The sequence below is a fragment of the Lepisma saccharinum genome, chromosome 7, assembly GCF_977018435.1.
Source record: "Lepisma saccharinum chromosome 7, izLepSacc3.1, whole genome shotgun sequence".
Taxonomy (NCBI): Eukaryota; Metazoa; Arthropoda; class Insecta; order Zygentoma; family Lepismatidae; genus Lepisma; species Lepisma saccharinum.
In genome coordinates, this window is record NC_139235.1 from 88,134,572 (window position 1) to 88,150,524 (window position 15,953).

Below are 15,953 nucleotides of genomic sequence, written 5' to 3' on the forward strand. Positions count from 1 at the left end.
GTACAGCTCAACGTGGAAAGTAGTATTCATTTGCATCAATTGATGCATTAAAGTACAGCTCAACGTGGAAGGAAGTATTCATTTGCATCAATTGATGCATTGAGGACCAGCTCAACGTGGAAGGAAGTATTCATTCACTTGCATCAATTGATGCATTAAAGTACAGCTCAACGTGGAAATAAGTATTCACTTGCATCAATTGATGCATTAAAGTACAGCTCAACGTGGAAATAAGTATTCACTTGCATCAATTGATGCATTAAAGTACAGTTCAACGTGGAAAGTAGTATTCACTTGCATCAATTAATGCATTAAAGTACAGCTCAACGTGGAAGGAAGTATTCATTTGCATCAATTAATGCATTAAAGTACAGCTCAACGTGGAAGGAAGTATTCATTTGCATCAATTGATGCATTGAGGACCAGCTCAACGTGGAAGGAAGTATTCATTCACTTGCATCAATTGATGCATTAAAGTACAGCTCAACGTGGAAATAAGTATTCACTTGCATCAATTGATGCATTAAAGTACAGCTCAACGTGGAAGGAAGTATTCATTCACTTGCATCAATTAATGCATTAAAGTACAGCTCAACGTGGAAGGAAGTATTCATTTGCATCAATTGATGCATTAAAGTACAGCTCAACGTGGAAGGAAGTATTCATTTGCATCAATTGATGCATTGAGGACCAGCTCAACGTGGAAGGAAGTATTCATTCACTTGCATCAATTGATGCATTAAAGTACAGCTCAACGTGGAAATAAGTATTCACTTGCATCAATTGATGCATTAAAGTACAGTTCAACGTGGAAAGTAGTATTCACTTGCATCAATTGATGCATTAAAGTACAGCTCAACGTGGAAATAAGTATTCACTTGCATCAATTGATGCATTAAAGTACAGTTCAACGTGGAAAGTAGTATTCACTTGCATCAATTGATCCATTAAAGTACAGCTCAACGTGGAAGGAAGTATTCATTTGCATCAATTAATGCATTAAAGTACAGCTCAAAGTGGAAGGAAGTATTCACTTGCATGAATTGATCCATTAAAGTACAGCTCAACGTGGAAAGAAGTATTCATTCACTTGCAACAATTAATGCATTATAGTACAGCTCAACATGGAAAGAATTATTCACTTGCATCATATGATGTATTTTGGTGTTACCTTTACAAACGGTACAAAATTTCATGTAGCTGTAAACCTAATTCCTTGACAAGGGGTAAAAACACACTTTACTCGTTAATTGATGCATTTCTGATGCATCAAAAATATTTGATGCATTTAGTTTTCAGGGCTGCCTGTGACATATTGTTTGTATTTTTTTATGAGTACACGTATCAAATGTAACGTAATGACAAGTCGAATAATGAAATCGGGCTGCAAGAATGATTGAAAATAATATTTTTGAAGCCATGGGGCACCCGAAGGATGGCGGAAGGGGGGGGGCGCATCCCCTTCCTTGTGGACTCAATTTCCCTCAAGAAAAGAGGCAATGCATTTAATACACTCAATTTTGCTATTCATTTCATTGAATTGAAAATATTTTTTAAGCAGTTCACCCCCTCTATGTTTAAAAATCCAAAGTGTGCGTATATTCGACCATGTAACTATGCATTCCTTGCCAGTAAGAAATGTCCGTCTTGAGATACCTGGAAGAAGTCCATGTAATTCAAATATTGAAATTGTAGCCATCTTTTATTAGTACAAATAATATTGTTTTCTGCGATTTACAAGCTGTCAGGTCAGGTTACATCAATGAACTGTATCCAAGGACGGGAAATTTTCGAAATTTCCCGATGCGGTGAAAATTGGGAATTATACGTACACGGAATTTCCCCTCGAAGTGAATGTTTTCACACATCTGGAATAAAAACTGTTAATTTCAAGAAATTTCAGACACTTGTAGTGCAGAAAATATCAAGAATTAATATCTACGTATATTAAAGAAGATTCTTTTGAATTTCTCGGAATTATGAATAGTCTGGAAATAATTTCCCGAAGTTAGGATCTGATCTTAAAAATTCACTCCCCGTCATTTTGAATTATTACTTCTCCTGTCGGTATGTATAAATAATTTTTCCTTTTATATTATTTAATCATTGAATCAGCGGTACCATAAAGGACAGTAGATTAAGTGGTCTCTATTTGATATGTGTGAATTGTGAAAAGTACAAAAAGACAAAGAATTGTGCATCAACAAACTTTATGGAAAGGGAGGAAGGCGAATTCAGTTTCTGTATAAATAGCAGACTTGAGTCTGAATTTGAAAACAACGCCGAAGTATTTTCAATTCAATTTGAATTTTATGATTTTTAAAGTATTAATAATAAAATAATAATAGTAATAGTAATAATAGGGTCTTGCAATAATAATAATAATAATAATGACAATAATAATACAGTGGAACCTTGATAACTCGAACCTCAACATCTCGAATTCCTTGATGACTCGAATTTCTATGTAATCCCCTTGAATTGTACATAACACTCAATACTAATTTTACCTCAACGACTCGAATAAAACCTTGATAAGACGAATTTTTGTACAGTTTATTGGATGCCGTTCGAGCTCAATAACTCGAAGATAGACTATGAAAATTCTCTATGAGTCGAAGTTAAATTCTAATCACCTCTATAACTCGAAGTTTTAGTCGCACGGACCTTAATAAGTCGAAGTGTAGGGTGCGTACGTACAATGTCAGGTGATCAACAATCGTGTCGGGACTTGAACCAGCCCACCCTGTCGTGTATGTAACCATCGACGTTCAGAAGGGTCAGTATCAGTAAACTTTAGACCTCTATAACTCGAAGTCTGCGATAACTCGAAACTTGGTAAGTCGAAATCCTCGATTCCTCGATTTTTTCTTTTTTCCCTTAAGTTCGAGTTGTCAAGGTTCCACTGTAATAATAATGAAGAAGAATAAACCTTTCTATTACTGAAGAGCATGATATGAAATTGTACTCTCCCCCCGAAGAAAAAATCATGCGGGCGCCCTTCCTTGCCAGGCCAAAATTTACAGTTGAAAATGACTGCTACACGGTATCTTCCAACTCTTCAATAGGGGTTTACAACCTTCAAGCGGATAATGTACCCTACGTTCTTCGCTAATCCCAGGATAGGTGTCCGCCCTGCAAATGGAATGCAAACTATTAGAGTAAAACCTCAAAACCTTGCTTTCAGGAACAAAAAAAAAAGAAGCCAGTTTTCGGGGTGAAGGACCAAAATAATTGAGCATTTGACCGCGGTATAAGCTCAGATTCACTTTCAGCATTCTTACAGAAGCTTCCTTACAACTCTGTACATGCAACCGGGATAAGGGAGCAATAAATTCATAACGCACACGAGCTGCGGCACGCAAGAAATGCGTTTCGCACTCGAGGAAAACCTGTTTTGGGGTGTCTCCGTAAAAGCTTTATCGTCAGATGTTTCTTTTCATTGCAAAATCTCGCCCGTAACATAATCTCATGGTTTCTTTTCAAAGGTTATCGACATAAGGTATGAAAAGGTTTTTGAGCTTGTAAATTTGGTTTAAAGGGGGGAAGAATTATGTTGATTTTATTGCCATAAAAAACTCTTCTCTTTTTATAAGGTCATTTGGAACAGCTAAACAAAATCACCAATTAATTCCAACAAATCTGCTTGGTTGCACGAAACTTTGTTTTTGCTTCAGCATTTCGACACGAACGCTGTGTTTTTGTGGAGTACACTTATCTCTTCAAGACTGTGCTTCTCAACTTTTTGCCGCTATATCCATTGCAAAGGTTTCTGTTAAAAAGGCGGTTTTTCTGCACATTAAAAAATATTCTAATGAGTTGCCACCACACACATAACTCGTAATACATCAAATCAAGATTGATGAATTTTTTGTGCATTTTTGTTTATTTGAAATTATTGTGGCTGTTTGTCTCAATTGATGCAACACTACATGGAACAGCAGTTGGTGAAAGTACGGTTTCAAGTACTCATAATTAGTGAAATACTATAACCGTCTAATGTTAAATGCTATGTATATCATTATAGGCCCTGACATCAATTTTACAGATCCGCGAGAAGTTCCACTGAAATTTGACATTTTATTTTGCTCAATAATTTTCAGCACTACAAAATTTCTGTATCTTGTCTTTGACAACTTAATGTAAACCTAATTTTATATTTGTCAAGGCTTGACATAATCGAACTATTTGTTTGAATGTTTAGTCCATTTATTTATTCCATTATTATTTATTAATACTAAATTCCAATTACAGAAGATATTAATGCATAAAGTACAACAAATGAAGAATATATTTACAACTAAAATTGTTGGGATCGGAGTATCGACTTTTAAAAAATAATTTACTGGGCCACGTTTTCACCTTGAGAACCAATGGTACAGAAACCTGCAACACTCGAATTACGTTACACCATTTCGGTTGCCAAATTGTGAGATGTTTTCACAAGTTTGGTGAAAGTGTTGCGGTTACTTCGGGATGCGAACTCAGTTTTGAGAAAGTAATTCTTCTACCTCTCTTTCAGTAATCAAATTCATATTCACGAATTTTCTTCCTCGTTTATGGCTTACCGTAGTGGATATTGCTGAATACGTATGTACAATAAGTAGAGCACTCTTGTGTGAAAAAGCAGGAAGTAACGGCAATGCCAGTCGATGCACTGACCGACCACCCGCGTCCACCAAACGTAAAACCAGTCTCAGTAATAGCCTTTTGCAGCCATTCTGGTATTATCTACAGTTTCCAAGTCTTCAGTAGACATTAAACCATGCTAACTGAACATTATCTCCGCCCCCTGGAGATTTTGGATTGTACATAATAACTCAAACGTCTCGTGTTCCTACCTTTCATCATTAATAACGCTGAAACCGCGCGTGACATAATCACCAGGCTTTTGTCTACTATTAGCCCCACCGAAATTTATATTGTCGAGCGGCACCTTACGGAAACGTATGGAAGCTGATAAGTTGTGCAGGCCAGGGTCAGTATTTTTGTAGACACTATATATATGGATATTGGACCTAATTTGAACTTTCTTCACCCATGGCATATCTGCAAGGTCCATCGCGATTAGCCAAAAGTGGAGGAAAAGCGACGGAAAAAAAAATTAAAGCATATATAGACAATGTTTTAACTGTATTATTTTGTATTATTTCCGTACATTGAATCCTCTTGATTTCACACACTGTTATTTTGACAAAATCCTGTTTTTCTGCTGGCTGTTTCGGAAAGGAAAGATTCTAAGGTTGCCGAGAGAGATAAGTTGAAATGTTTACTTTTTGTAAGAATGTTCTTATGGTAAATTCACGGACAGTTCTGGCTTGTAATGATACCATTAAGAGTCAATTTTTAAGCTTTATGTAGAAGCGATTCTCGTGTTTATTGGAAAGTGAAGATGTAGGTCTTCTGCCAATCAGGGTTGTTAAAGGTTCAGGATCAGGAACCTTAAATTCTAATGACTTCTATTGAGTTCCGCAACAGGAACACTTGCAGAATTTAAATTCAGTCCAAGTTGCATATTGTTTCTTTGAAAAAAGGTTCCTGGACTGTATTGAAATTGATCAGGAAAAAAGGTTCCTGGACCGAATTGAAATACTTTACAGATAAAAAGGTTCTTTACGGTCCAAAACCCACTTACGCTTGCTGATTTTCTCTCTTGGACCGGAATTGGATTTATTTAAAATTCTTGGACTTGAAGATGCATTTGTAACTGATCCTGAACATTCACTTTTAGTTCTCTGAGCAAAAGTCCACGACAATGCAAGACGTATTGCTCGTTCTTGGCACCCGTTCAGGTATTTTGAACGCAACCCGACCACATTTATTACATCCAAAACAAGATCTGTTTTTGCCATGCTACAACATCTGTTATATTTATTTTTGTTCAAGATGGCGACATTATCGCATCGCCCATCGGAAAGGATTACATTAATCTCCAAACAGCCAATGGTATTCGTTCCAAAATACATGCTCACTGTCAGCTGAGGAGGACTTATAGGCGAGGACTTCATTCTTCAACCTTCCCTCTCCGGGCACATGCGTACATATTACGAACAACTTCTTTTGATGTTGCTCCTCTCCTACTGTTTCACTAACTTACCCGTTGGCAATGTCATCAGAGGCTGATGCTCCATCATTTCAACTACCAAACTCTTGCTACCGGTCCTCGGCAACTGAATCCAAGCAATGCTACTATATGGAAAGACTCCTACTTCTGATTTCTCAAATGTGGCAAGACAGAACAAACAAACGACAACAATATTGGCAGATTCGTATCCAGAAGGGGAGCCATGGGGCCATGCCCTCCGCCCTCGAACTATGAAATGTTTTAATTGGAACCTATAAAAACATACGGAAGGAACATGACGATTTTCCAGTTTCGCAAGAATTTATGTTTTGTGCTTGCATAAATTGATTGGTTGTTTGTGGAGAGAGACAGGCTTAAGGAGGGTTGCAGTGCTTAATATTTGGTAACTTTAATTGTATAATCGTTTGATGCAAGACTACTAGGTGTTCTGATTTAGTCGGGACAGTCCGTTCTTTGTAATCCCCGTCCCCTGATGCGATAAAGTTCCATTTTATTTTTTGGTTAATTTGTTTTCAGACATGTTCATCATTATACGAATCATAGATAATTTATTTTAGGAATATATTATTATGTTCCACATTTTCGGGCCCTCCACACACTTACATGAAAATCCTAGGTACGGGGCTGAATAGTTGCAAAAGTCAAATTTCAATAGCATGAATGTGATTACTAAGAATAATGCGTGGATTAATTAAAAAGAATGGTAACAATTACCCCCTAATTACTATAAGAAATGAACTTCCTCAATGAACTTTGATATAAAAATTCTGAATGAACTTTACATTCACACAATAAATTCACCTGGTTCAGATAATATCACAGCAGAACTGATAAGACATGGAGGTTAAGGAAGGAATAAAATTTATAATTTGATACTCAACATATGGAATAAAGAGGAAATGCCACGAGAATGGTTACATGGTATCATTTGCCCAATTTTTAAAAAAGGAGATAGGTTGCAGTGTAATAACTACAGACCAATTACGCTTTTGAATGTCGCATACAAAATCTTTGCAATTCTTCTACAAAATATAATCTCCGAAATTACAGAAAACAAATTGGGCGAATATCAAATGGGATTTAGACCAAATAGATCTACAGTTGACAATATATTCATACTGCGACAAATATACGAAAAATGTTATGAATATAATATTGAATTGCATAACATATTTATCGATGTTATGCAAGCATTTGACTCAGTAAATTGAAATATAATTCCTACATGTCTAAAGAAAATTAATGTCCCAAACAAACTAATAAGATTAATAAAGATGACATTACAAAACACTACAGCAGTAGTAAAAGGAAACAATTATTTTAGTCAGAAATTTGCAATAAATAGAGGAGTAAAACAAGGAGACCCATTATCAGAAATTTTATTTAGCATAGTCATGGATGAAATAATTCAGAAGTTGGAAATCAGAGGAAACATTTCAACAAGATTAAGACAGATCTGTGCATATGCAGACGACATAGTAATTACTACAAGAACTAAGCAATCAATGGTGGACTCACTAGTGAAACTAAAGCAACAGGCAATGAAATATGGATTAATAGTGAACGAAAAAAGACAAAGTATATGAGGTGTACAAGAAGAAAAATCCAACAACAAAAAGAGGATAGATATACATACGATGCACATAGAGCAGGTACAGTCATTTAAATATCTCGGGTCAATAGTAAATGGAAACAATGAAATCGAAGAAGAAATTAAAGAAAGGATTGCAGCTGGAAACAGAGCATTTTATGCGAATAAGAGGATATTCCAATCCAAACTAGTTTCCAGAAAAATAAAATTAAACCTGTATAAATCCATAATAAGACCTGTGGTTACATATGGCTGCGAAACCTGGGTGCTGAAAGAAGATATAATTCGAAATCTAATGATATTTGAAAGAAAGATATTAAGGAAAATATATGGCCCAACGAGACAATCTAATAATATATGGCGAATAAAAACAAACGAAGAGCTTGAAACATTAATAAAGAGTAAGAATATAAGAAGATTTATCAAAACACAAAGATTGAGCTGGTTTGGTCATATTGAAAGAATGCCCGAAGAAAGAATTGTGAAACAAATTTACAATTGGAGACCTATTGCTACAAGAAGGAGACCTATTGCTACAAGATCACAAGGAAGGCCCAAAACCAGATGGATAGACGATGTCAGAAATGACATAAGAAAACTAAAGATACAGAACTGGAAGAAATGTGTGTTGAGTAGCGAAGAGTGGAAGGATGTAATTGAGCAGGCCAAAGCCCATAAAGAGCTGTAGCGCCTTATAAGAAGAAGATTATTATGTTCCACATTTTCGGGCCCTCCACACACTTACATGAAAATCCTAGGTACGGGGCTGAATAGTTGCAAAAGTCAAATTTCAATAGCATGAATGTGATTACTAAGAATAATGCGTGGATTAATTAAAAAGGATGGTAACAATTACCCCCTAATTACTATAAGAAATGAACTTCCTCAATGAACTTTGATATAAAAATTCTGAATGAACTTTACATTCACACAATAAATTTGCAACCATCTTGTTATTATTTGTGTACCTTTTTTTATTTCAAGTAATATTACTTCCATGCCAATGAAAAGAACTTACTCGCTTGACGTAATACTTTCATTTTTTTTAATGCAGCAAAACTTCCACTCAAAACAATGTTTTCCATGTCTCCTCCTATTTGGGGCTCTTTTTACAAGTTCAATGCATTTACACCAAGAAAAAATATGTCTTGTTTCCTATTATTAAGGAAATCAAAAATTGTATATTTTTTGTCGAAATTCTTTTCCCTTATTATACTGGTGACGGTAAAACTCACAGGACAGTTTATCGGGTAGTAAACAGCACGACTGTCTTAATGCCAATGACACTCTCTGAGCATAAGATTGACTTAACTTTGCAAAACTGTATGTATATAAACACATGTATAAATCTTGCGATTGGAGATTTTCCTATTTATAGTTGGTCACAGAAAGACAGCGCTTGTAGTTTGAAAATTGACCAGTGTTTTATCAGGTACGTTGACTGTCATTCATTCCGTCACCTCCTGACGTCAAGCACCGAAGACTGAAGAGTCCTTCTTGTACGAAAGCACTCGACAGTCCCTGAAGGGTGCTTGAAATATGGGACCACTCGAGCCGCATGATGTGGCCACGCTACCTGGAATGGATATCTTGCCTTTGTGACTTCTCAGAAGCCGCCCCACGATGCGGCATAAAGAAAAATAAAAGAACGCGGTGGACATTGAAACTCTGTTATAGCCAACCATCTCTCTCTCTCTCGGCCCTTCCTGGATGCTGTGGAGACAGAACTGGAAACCGCACGCCAAGGGTCCTGCAGATACCGGTGTACGTAGGGACTGAATCGTAAATCAGGATTGCAGACGGAGGTTAAGAACCTCTCTCACTCTCCGTAGAACAGCTGCAATCGTCTGTAATTCAATACCGGTGGTTATCCTGCAAGGTGGTTGTTAGTTTCGTCACATGTTTGCTTTCGATAGAGCCTTTTCATCTCTATCTTTTCTTACACGCTGTTGCGTTCCATGCTTGCTCGTTTGGAAATCAGCATGGCTCCTGTAAAATTTTGAAATATGAGACGCGTTTTCTGTCAAAATATCTGCATAATGTTTCTCTTTAGAAAGGCGAACAATACTTAGATTCACAAATCAAACCCAACCATATCTAGCTCTCTTGTTACCGAAGATAGCACATTAATACTAATGGTGCGGACTATTTAAAAGGAAACAGTATTTTCAGAAAAATTATATTTTATCTTGGAGCTTTATCCTTTTGGAAAATTTTCTTCTTAGCAAAAATGCTATTATGTTCCAAATTCTGAAAAATGAAAAAGGAATAAGAAATAAAAATAAAATGATTGAAGAGGTTTTCTCAGCCAATCAGCCAGGTGATTTCCGGAAAGGCTTCCGAGCTTTCGAGAGCTAACGTTATTCTCTCGAAAGCTCGGAAGCCTTTCCGGAAATCACCTGGCTGATTGCCCGAGAAAACCTCTTCAATATTCGCCGCCAGTAAAGCTTTAAGAATTATTTAAGAAAGAAAAATGTTTAAAATTACTTCTGTTGCATTCAAGTCAATATTTATGCAGTTTGATTCTCTGTTGTCTAGATAGGTATATGTGGTAGCCTATTTTTAATTAACGAGATAAATTTTCTGAAGCAATCTTTGCTGATACAAACCAAATGTCCAACACTTTAAGAAGTCTTATTTGTCTTTATTTCGAAACAAGAGGCAAGTCAAAAAATACGTAGATATTTGGCTTCCGTAAAGAAGTCACGTCCAGATCCATTCTAGCTGGTTATATGGGACATGTATGGGCATATTTGACATATATTTCTTGAAGAAATCATTCACAGCTTATTGTTTTTCATATATTCGCCTTGCCATATTTTGTTGAGGTCAAATCACTTGATTTTAGGATTATTTTAATCGAGATGTTTGGATCGGAAGACCTACAACAAACATAACTGGCGCATGTGCCAAGAAAACCTCATATGTATAGAAAATATAATGTTTACAAGAATACACCCGGCTCCGAATCTTTGTAAAATTATTTAGGGGATTTTGTATTCGCGACTCGGGTAACTTATCCTGAATTCAGATTTATGATTCAGGCAGGGCTCCATCGACTCACTACTTTCAGTTCTTGCACGCAGGCTGAGAAAACTACGGCCACGTCACTGAGCATTCTCCAAGTGACGTAGATCACAAGGCTCCTCCCACTTGCAACCAGTCGTTCTTCTGCGCGTGCGCAGGAGGCTATAGCGCATTTCTCTGCGCATCTTCAAATGATGCCTGCTTACAGCCGTTCTTCTGCGCATGTGCAAAAATTGACAAGGCATTATTCTCAGAAACAGGCTGTCAATTTGAAGCATAATAGAATCGCTCACTCAAAGGGGGTTGATGGGGGTTATGTCCCTCATTGGTTCACAGTTAAAACAGCGGTGGTACATGTAAAATTGGGACAACATAGTACTCCCAAACTAATAACGAGATCTTATTCTCTCTTTTGAGTCTTACAAAAGTCTTGGGCACGCTAGCCTCACAGAAACACCTCATCTGCTATCTCCATCAGCAATAGGGACTCTATTATATAAGATGGGGGGGCGCATATTGAAGATCCATTTATCATACGCTGAAAAGAACTCATTACAGCGTTCAAGGTCTTCTCTGGCCGTCCCTAACGGCCCCTTGACAACGTTCCAAATAAATACCTTGTTCTCATTCGTGGCACGTCCACCACGGCCAATGCCCCTCACTGAAAAGAACTTCCCGTTCCCAGGGACATACCAACTTGCAGATTCTCAACGCTCCAAAAAATAGCAAAAAAAGATTCTCCTTGGCGCCGCGCAATAATAATAAAGGGGCTATTAGTAATGTTCGCATCTGCTTCTGGGTATATCCATTTCAGGTACGCACACCAAATTGCCTAACGGTGGCGAGGGGAGGAAGGGCGGCATGTGCAGAAAGTTGGCTCCTGGGAATATGTGTTGGGAAACTTAAACGGGTGATAACATGCTGTGAAGATTTGTGGTCTTGCTCCCGTACACGACAAGAACATAAATATTTTTAACCCCTTCTTCACTTGCTCTGTTGAAAAGACTCTTCCTCGCAAAGAAAAGTGTAAATTCTAGAACAAATAGAAGGAATTTTGCTGCATCACGTAGCATTCTTGGTCTTTACAAAAACATTTCTGCGCATCCACTATCAGAATTTTTCTGCTTTAAAGAAAATTCTTTAGCCGTAAGAAAGAATCCACGTGCACTCATTTAAACTGCAGCGGAAAATGCACAATTAATCAAATCTAAAAAAAGGAAAATCCTTATGAGAGAATCGTGCTCGTCAGAAACTATTGCAAAAGGAAAAATAAATCGATGGACGCAAGCAGAAAATACACTCCTTGCAAAAAGTTTGGAATATTTTTATATTAGGGGCAAAAAGTTCGGACTGTGTTGTTATATTAGGCAATAGGTTATAGGCACGGTGACATAAACAGAAGAACGTCCAGCTGACAGACAGATACCATGTGTTGAATTCTAATGGCCTTGCCTATCACCTATTGCTTAAAATAACAATATTCCAAACTTTTTGTGGGGAGTGTACTTCGGATTTATAAGCTTTGTGCGCGGTACAATCAGACCAGCGTAGAAGCTTTGAACGATAATAATAATGTAAAATTGATTATATTTTTAGTCATTGTAGTATTAAAGAGAGTATCGAGTAGAGTGCTGCAATGAGCGTTTTTTGCTCGACCGGCAAATAGTTCGCACGGACGACGCTAGATAGCGTTAGGAACTGACAGCTCTTCGATCACCATGACGTCACGAGCGAATTTCGCTCGAACAGGCAAAACGATCAGTATACGCTCGAAACCCAGTAGTCCACGTGTAACCGTAATTTTTCTGTAGTATTGGCCCTTCAAACATGGATCGTGAAGTGAAAGACGAAGTGAAATTGAAACTGAAGTGAACATAGTCATAATTTTCATGTTAAAATGTAATTTAGTCCATTTTTACAACACATAGCAATGTAGGAAAATGAATAGATGATTATGGGCTGAAACTATCAGGACGGATTTTTATGCATATATTTGTACGATTATTGTCCCATTAAAAATATATTTCATATTCTATATATTCGAGCGAATTGCGCTCGAGCGTGGGAGTATTTTCGAGCGAAAGTGGTCCAATGCAGTACTCTAGTATCGAGCTCAAGTCCGTCACATAAAAAAATGTTATTGGTTCGAAAATGTAATACTACATGCTTCTTGGTATATGGCTCAACAACTTCTTTATGGGGCTTGAGTCTGCTCAATTACACTCTTCAATTTAACTCTATTCAGTACTACTGACCTCCGTTGCGGTGTGGTTATCGCAACGTGCTCAGGGGTCCCGACTCGAATCCCGGTTGGGTGTTCCTTGTGAGTGTTCCTTCATCAAGTTCGTTATATTATTACTCATCCTCATCTTTGCGATTAGCCAAAAGCGGCAGAAAAGTGAAGTTAAATAAAATAAATCAATCAGAACTCTATTCGATACAATTTTATTTTAATTTTTTTTATCTTAGTACGTCTTAGGTGATTTCTAACATCGTCTATCCACGTAGATGACAATGAAAATTATCTTAGATCGTTAGTTCTACTGTCAAGTTTTTAAAATGCAGATGTTACTGTGCATTGATGTACACAGCATTCACCACAACGACAAACCGACACGGCACGACTGCTTTTGAAAAAATCTTGGTCACTGTGTATAAAATCCTAAATACGCTACTGCTATTATTATTAAAGGCGTCGTTTTAGCGTTGTCAATTAAATATACAAATGATTGTTAATTATTCCTTTGTTAGTTATGTGGGCATCTTTTATCAGAACATGGCTAATTTCAATAGAATCAGACCTTGGCATAGGCGTAACTTGGCGGGGGCACTTGCGACTTGTCCCCCGCAAATTTTCAGGTTTATAAAAATTTACAAGTTAGGGGACCTTAGGAGCAAAGTAAATACTTGAGAGTAATATTTGTGATTTCGCAAACGTCACAATTATTTAACAAATAATTCTGGATGCTATTTTTATGAGATGGAAAATTTCCGAGCCTCTTCCCCCCCAAAGTTAAGCCCCAGGTTTGATTCCACCCCCTCGAAATTAGGCTCCCAGTCTAATTCTGCCCCCTCAAAATTAGACCCCAAGTTACGCCCATGGACCCTGGTTTACAAAAGTGAAAGATACAAGAAATGTGGTAGTATTACTAAATCGTATTAGGTCAGAACATCCAACTATTTACAAAAGATTCGAATTGTACAAAATCCAAATTGTTTATGTGACAATAAGGATGATATGCACCATATTATATTTGAGTGTAATAAGTACATATAAAAAAGAGATACATTCAACAAAACACTTATAAATTGTGCAACTTAATTTCTCTTACACAGAATTTTGAATTGTAGATTTATGAACCTAACATTATAGTCGGATATATAGTGTTATCATTTTTTTAGAAAATGTTGAATATCAGTATAGCGTCAATAATTTGTACCAATAGTGGATTGTAGACAAAGTGAGAAAGGAATATGTAAGTTTACTCACTGTACATTGACATGGGAAAAACTGCAAAAGTTGGTAATCCGAAATGAAGTAAGTAAATAAATATGTCTGTTGATAACAATTTGAGCAGAGCTCAAGAAGAGGTGGCTGAAAAAAAATCACTTTAGCCACCGAGGGAGGATACGAAGCATGCAATGGGGTTAAGTGGTAGAATTGACCTTCTCGAAGTTTGGAAAAACATGCGAGAAACAGGTCATTCCCCACAAATTTCACAATGAAATCCTCGCAAAAGGAATTAACAAGGCATACTTTCGGAGATTAGCATATGCGTGCGGACGAAGCCGTTGTTTTTTTGGCATCTTACTTAACCCTTTAATTTGAGCCACAGACACGGAGTGCATAGTTAGGATGTTTTGCGTCTGGCACTGAACTTCGAACAGGTTTCAATCTCTATGGTAACTCGATAGGCTGTTGTCCTCTTTCTTCAACTTTGAAGGTTGTCACAAGACAGGAATGCGTTCCCTGTGCTTGTCTGCAGCGGGATTTTAACCCCACTTTGAAGGTTTGAACGTTTTCTTACTGGACCAATTACAATTTAGTGTCAGAAATTAAAATACGAACTCAGTTTTCATCTCTTATTAGGAGCCACACATTGGCGTCGCCAGAACTTTTTGCAGGGGGGTCGGGCAAATAATAAAAGTTGAATAGTAGGAAAATAGTAAGTATTATTAAAACGGTTATAAATATTATTATACAATAATAAATATCATGAACTAACAAAAATAAATTGTATTCAAAATAATAATTATTATTATTATATAAATGGGGAGACTCTATCCACCAAACGAGTGAATAACAGAACAACTATTTTCCATTATTTCTTTTGCAATTTATGCAGTTAGTATCTGAAATGCATTTTGATATTAACTTTTGCACGTCTCGTTCACGAAAAGGCTTTAAATGTTATGTTGAATTGTTTTTCATAAAGTGTGTTGTGTGACCTCTCACCAACAACTGTAATTATTGGAATTTTGATAACTGTGAAACCATTTGTTCTTTGGATGAAATGGTAGAATATAACCTTGTTTCTCTATTTTTCACTCAATGTTTTCCATCTAATGCATTTCTACTTTGATTATTCTTTTTGAATACTAACTAAATTAACTTTATTTCTGTTCTTAATAATAAGAGTAACAAACTTTCGGCTTTCTTGTCTCTTTAAATGAACAATGTCAATTTCCATGGGGGGTTCACCGACCCTTTTGACCCCCCGCTCCCAACGCCCATGGAGCCACATACACGGTAAAAAAAAATGACTGGAGAAATGGCAGTCTGGGACCGATAATTTTCGCTGCCATCCACCTATACCTTAAAAAAATACCATGACCGTTGACAATAAATGTCATTTCAATGATTTAGTTCATAAATATAATATTTTTGGTGCACGCAACTGTAACTTACAATCATGATGATATATCCTTATGTATTATCAAATATTCAAATTTGAACAAAAACGGTTTCGTCCAGTTTTTGTAAATTAATAGAAGTCATTCCATGTCAAAGTGTATAAACAAAGTTAATTTATATTTATTGAATTGCAAGTCAGGGGCGTATACTCCAGGCTAGCTAGGCTATCTGCGAAGCCTGAAGCCTAGAAAGCAAAATACTGAAGAAAAATCGATTATAGGTACTGTGAGTTAACATGATTTCAAGAAGATGATAATGACGATTCTGAAGTTGGCAACCTGAATTCTTAGGAGTTGGCAACCTGAATTTTTATAAGTTGGCAACCTGAATTTTTA

The 15,953-nt window shown here is 36.7% G+C and overlaps 1 protein-coding gene across 2 annotated transcripts in view; it reads right to left on the reverse strand.

Annotated features, from left to right (window-relative positions):
• Mur89F (Mucin related 89F) overlaps positions 1-15,953 on the reverse strand; it is a 122,125-nt gene that overhangs the window by 39,581 nt on the left and 66,591 nt on the right. The gene's annotated exons all lie outside the window — the stretch shown is intronic.